Raw genomic sequence first — 6,000 nt, 5'->3', positions numbered from 1 at the left:
AAAAGGCAAGAGAGCATTAAAGTACACTTTTCTATAAGTTTGGATGCTGGCCACACGCTGCCAGTGTCGTTCGTCTTAGTTCTTCGACTTTCGAAACCTGCTTCACTCTGCGACTCTGGGAGGCGAAGAAGAGGCTTTTTTGCGCACAGAGCATTGTGCTGCTTGCAGCGAGCACCGTAGAAGTCCTTGAGTCGAAAGATGCCCGGGACCAGCACTTAGCTTCATAGAGCTGCATATCTCCGTCTTCTGCTTCTCTTGTCACACAACACTTAGCAAAAAGCTTTTCCACTATGTCTTCCAAGGAGAAACTGTGCCAGTACAGAAAACATCCAAAATCTTGTTTTAGAAGTTGCCTGGAGTTCTGCAGACTGTTTAGCAAAAAAGCAAAAGATAGTTGTCCAAAACGCCTTCTTTTCCAATATAATGTGAATGGAAAAAGGCAAGAGAGTGGCAAAGTTCTGTTTTCTATATGTTTGAAAGCTACGCGCACTATACTGGTGTGGTGTGGCTTGGTTCTTCGCCCTTGGGAAGCTGCCTCTCTCTCTGTCTCCCGGAGGCGAAGAAGCGGCTTCTTCGCGCACAGAGAATTGTGGCTTTTGCGTTGCGTTCCAGCCAGCGCCTTGTGCCGAACGGGGCCCGGAACGGAGCTTAGGTTCATAGAGCTGCGTATCTCAATCTTCTTCTTCTCTTGTCAGACAACACTTAGCTAAAAGCTTTTCCACTATGTCTTCCAAGGAGAAACTGTGCCAGTACAGAAAACATCCGCAATCTTGTTCTAGAAGTTGCATGGAGGTCTGCAGACTGTTTAGAAAAAAGCAAAAGATAGTTGTCCAAAACGCCTTCTTTTCCAATCTAATGTGAGTGGAAAAGGCAAGAGAGTGGTAAACTTCTGTTTTCTATAGTTTTGAAAGCTACGCGCATTATACGGGTGTGGTGCGGCCTGGTTCTTCGCCTTTGGGAAGCTGCCGCACTCTCTGTCTCCCGGAGGCGAAGAAGCGGCTTCTTCGCGCACATTGATTTTCCGGTCACAGTGCGTTCCAGCCAGCGCCTTGTCCCGAAAGGCACCCAGAACGGTGCTTAGCTTCATAGAGCTGCGTATCTGCGTCTTCTGCTTCTCTTGTCACACAACACTTAGCAAAGAGCTTTTCCACTATATCTTCCAAGGTGAAACTGTGCCAGTACAGAAATCATCCGCAATCTTGTTTTACAAGTTGCACGGGGTTCTGCAGACTGTTTAGGAAAAAGCAAAAGATAGTTGTCCTAAACGACTTCTTTTCCAATCTAATGTGAGTGGAAAAGGTAAGAGAGCAATAAAGTGCTCTTTTCTATAAGTTTGGAAGCTGGCCACACGCTGCCGGTGTCGTTCGTCTTAGTTGTTCGACTTTCGAAACCAGCTTCACTCTCCGACTCTGAGAGGCAAAGAAGAGGCTTTTTTGCGCACAGAGCATGGTTCTGGTGGCAGGGAGCTCCGTAGAGCACCTTGAGTCGAAAGATGCCCGGGAGGAGCACTTAGCTTCATAGAGCTGCATATCTCCGTCTTCTGCTTCTCTTGTCACACAACACTTAGCAAAAAGCTTTTCCACTATGTCTTCCAAGGAGAAACTGTGCCAGTACAGAAAACATCCACAATCTTGTTCTAGAATTCGAAGGGAGGTCTGCAGACTGTTTAGCAAAAAGCAAAAGATAGTTGTCCAAAACGCCTTCTTTTCCAATCTAATGTGAATGGAAAAGGCAAGAGAGTGGTAAATTCTCTTTTCTATAGGTTTGAAAGCTACGCGCATTATACGGGTGTGGTGGGGGTTCGTTCTTCGCCCTTGGGAAGCTGCCTCTCTCTCTGTCTCTGGCAGGTGAAGAAGCGGCTTCTTCGCGCATACAGAGAATTGTGTCTGTCGCCTTGTGTTCCAGCCAGCGCCTTGTGCCGAAAGGCACCCGGAACGGCGCTTAGCTTCATAGAGCTGCGTATCTCCGTCTTCTGCTTCTCTTGTCACACAACACATAGAAAAAAGTTTTTCCATTCTATCTTGCAAGGAGAAACTGTGCCAGTACAGAAAACACCCCATATCCTCTTCTACATTTGCAAGGACATCTACAGACTGTTTAGGAAAAAGCAAAAGTTAGTTGTCCAAAACGCCTTATTTTCCAATCTAATGTGAGTGGAAAAGGCAAGAGAGCAGTAAAATACTCTTTTCTATAAGTTTGGATGCTGGCCACACGCTGCCAGTGTCGTTCGTCTTAGTTGTTCGACTTTCAAAACCTGCTTCACTCTCCGACTCTCGGAGGCGAAGAGGCTTTTTTGCGCACTGAGCATGGTCCTGGTGGCAGGGAGCACCGTAGAACACCTTGAGTCGAAAGATGCCCGGGACCAGCACTTACCTTCATAGAGCTGCATATCTCCGTCTTCTGCTTCTCTTGTCACACAACACTTAGCAAAAAGCTTTTCCACTATGTCTTCCAAGGAGAAACTGTGCCAGTACAGAAAACATCCAAAATCTTGTTCTAGAAGTTGCATGGAGGTCTGCAGACTGTTTAGCAAAAAGCAAAAGATAGTTGTCCAAAATGCCTTCTTTTCCAATCTAATGTGAAGGGAAAAGGCAAGAGAGTGGTAAAGTTCTGTTTTCTATAGCTTTGAAATCTACGCGCATTATACGGGTGTGGTGCGGCTTGGTTCTTCCCCCTTGGGAAGCTACCTCTCTCTCTGTCTCCCGGAGGCGAAGAAGTGGCTTCTTCGCGCACAGAGAATTGTGGCTGTTGCGGTGCGTTCCAGCCAGCGCCTTGTGCCGAAAGGCACCCGGAACGGCACTTAGCTTCATAGAGCTGCGTATCTCCGTCTTCTGCTTCTCTTGTCACACAACACTTAGCAAAAAGCTTTTCCACTATGTCTTCCAAGGAGAAACGGTGCCAGTACAGAAAACATCCGCAATCTTGTTCTAGAATTTTCATGCAGGTCTGCAGACTGTTTAGGAAAGAGCAAAAGATAGTTGTCCAAAACGCCTTCTTTTCCAATCTAACGTGAAGGGAGAAGGCAAGAGAGTGGTAAATTCTGTTTTCTATAGGTTTGAAAGCTACGCGCATTATACTGTTGTCGTGCGGCTTGGTTCTTCGCCTTTGGGAAGCTGCCGCACTCTCTGTCTCCCAGAGGCGAAGAAGTGGCTTCTTCGCGCATACAGTGATTTTCCGTTCACAGTGCGTTCCAGCCAGTGCCTTGTGCCGAAAGGCACCCGGAACGGCGCATATCTTCATAGAGCTCCGTATAGCCGTCTTCTGCCTCTCTTGTCACACAACACTTTCCAAAAAGCTTTTCCACTATGTCTTCCACGGTGAATTTGTGCCAGTACAGAAAACATCTGCAATCTTGTTCTAGAAATTGCATGGAGATCTGCAGACTGTTTAGCAAAAAGAAAAAGATAGTTGTCCAAAATGCCTTCTTTTCCAATCTAATGTGAATGGAAAAGGCAAGAGTGGTAAAGTTCTGTTTTCTATAGGTTTGAGAGCTACGCGCACTATACGGGTGTAGTGTGGTTTGGTTCTTCGCCCTTGGGAAGCTACCACACTCTCTGTCTCCCGGAGGCGAAGAAGCGGCTTCTTCGCGCACAGAGAATTTTGGCTGTCGCGGTGCTTTCCATCCAGCACCTTGTGCCGAAAGCGGACCGGGACGGCGCTTAGCTTCATAGAGCTGCGTATCTCCGTCTTCTGCTTCTCTTGTCACACAACACTTAGCAAAAAGCTTTTCCACTATGTCTTCCAAGGAGAAACTGTGCCAGTACAGAAAACATCCGCAATCTTGTTTTAGAAGTCGAAGGGAGGTCTGCAGACTGATTAGCAAAAAGCAAAAGATAGTTGTCCAAAACGCCTTCTTTTCCAATCTAATGTGAATGGAAAAGGCAAGAGAGTGGTAAATTCTGTTTTTTATAGGTTTGAAAGCTACACGCCTTAGACGGCTATGGTGCGGCTTGGTTCTTCGCCTTTGGGAAGCTGCTGCACTCTCTGTCTCCCGGAGGCGAAGAAGCGGCTTCTTCGCGCATACAGTAGTTTTCCGGTCGCAGTGCGTTCCATCCAGCGCCTTATCCCGAAAGGCACCCGGAACGGCGCTTAGCTCCATAGAGGTCCGTATCTCCGTCTTCTGCTTCTCTTGTCACCTAACACTTAGCAAAAAGCTTTTCCTCTATGTCTTCCAAAGAGAAACTGTGCCAGTACAGAAAACATCCGCAATCTTGTTTTAGCAGTTGCATGGGGGTCTGCAGACTGTTAAGCAAAAAGCAAAAGATAGTTGCCAAAACTCCTTCTTTTCCAATCTAATGTGAAAGGAAAACGCAAGAGAGTGGTAAAGTTCTCTCTCCTATAGGTTTGAAAGCTACGCGCACTATATGGGTATGGCGCGGCTTGGTTCTTCGCCCTTGGGAAGCTGCCTCTCTCTCTGTCTCCCGGAGGCGAAGAAGCGGCTTCTTCGCGCACAGAGAATTGTGGCTGTCGACTTGAGTTCTAGGCAGCGCCTTGTGCCGAAAGGCACCCGGAACGGCGCTTAGCTTCATAGAGCTGCGTATCTCCGTCTTCTGCTTCTCTTGTCACACAACACATAGAAAAAAGTTTTTTCCATTCTATCTTGCAAGGAGAAACTGTGCCAGTACAGAAAACACCACATAGACTTTTCTAAATTTGCAGGAACATCTGCAGACTGTTTAGGAAAAAGCAAAAGATAGTTGTCCAAAACTCCTTCTTTTCCAATCTAATGTGAGTGGAAAAGGCAAGAGAGCAGTAAAATACTCTTTTCTATAAGTTTGGATGCTGGCCACACGCTGCCAGTGTCGTTCGTCTTAGTTGTTCGACTTTCAAAACCTGCTTCACTCTCCGACTCTCGGAGGCGAAGAGGCTTTTTTGCGCACTGAGCATGGTCCTGGTGGCAGGGAGCTCCGTAGAACACCTTGAGTCGAAAGATGCCCGGGACCAGCACTTAGCTTCATAGAGCTCCGTATCTCCGTCTCCGGCTTCTCTTGTCACACAACACTTAGCAAAAAGCTTTTCCACTATGTCTTCCAAGCAGAAACTGTGCCAGTACAGAAAACATCCGCAATCTTGTTTTAGAAGTCAAAGGGAGGTCTGCAGACTGATTAGCAAAAAGCAAAAGATAGTTGTCCAAAACTCCTTCTTTTCCAATCTAATGTGAGTGGAAAAGGCAAGAGAGCATTAAAGTACTCTTTTCTATAAGTTTGGATGCTGGCCACACGCTGCCAGTGTCGTTCGTCTTAGTTGTTCGACTTTCGAAACCTGCTTCACTCTCCGACTCTGGGAGGCGAAGAAGAGGCTTTTTTGCACACAGAGGATTGTGCTGCTTGCAGCGAGCACCGTAGAAGTCCTTGAGTCGAAAGATGCCCGGGACCAGCAGTTAGCTTCATAGAGCTGCATATCTCCGTCTTCTGCTTCTCTTGTCACACAACACTTAGCAAAAAGCTTTTCCACTATGTCTTCCAAGGAGAAACTGTGCCAGTACAGAAAACATCCAAAATCTTGTTTTAGAAGTTGCCTGGAGGTCTGCAGACTGTTTAGCAAAAAAGCAAAAGATAGTTGTCCAAAACGCCTTCTTTTCCAATATAATGTGAATGGAAAAAGGCAAGAGAGTGGCAAAGTTCTGTTTTCTATATGTTTGAAAGCTACGCGCACTATACTGGTGTGGTGTGGCTTGGTTCTTCGCCTTTGGGAAGCTGCCGCACTCTCTGTCTCCCGGAGGCGAAGAAGCGGCTTCTTCGCGCACATTGATTTTCCGGTCACAGTGCGTTCCAGCCAGCGCCTTGTCCCGAAAGGCACCCAGAACAACGCTTAGCTTCATAGAGCTGCGTATCTGCGTCTTCTGCTTCTCTTGTCACACAACACTTAGCAAAAAGCTTTTCCACTATATCTTCCAAGGTGAAACTGTGCCAGTACAGAAATCATCCGCAATCTTGTTTTACAAGTTGCACGGGGTTCTGCAGACTGTTTAGGAAAAAGCAAAAGATAGTTGTCCAAAGC

Source organism: Molothrus aeneus, chromosome 25 (assembly GCF_037042795.1).
Source record: "Molothrus aeneus isolate 106 chromosome 25, BPBGC_Maene_1.0, whole genome shotgun sequence".
Classification (NCBI taxonomy): Eukaryota; Metazoa; Chordata; class Aves; order Passeriformes; family Icteridae; genus Molothrus; species Molothrus aeneus.
This window is presented reverse-complemented; position numbering follows the sequence as displayed.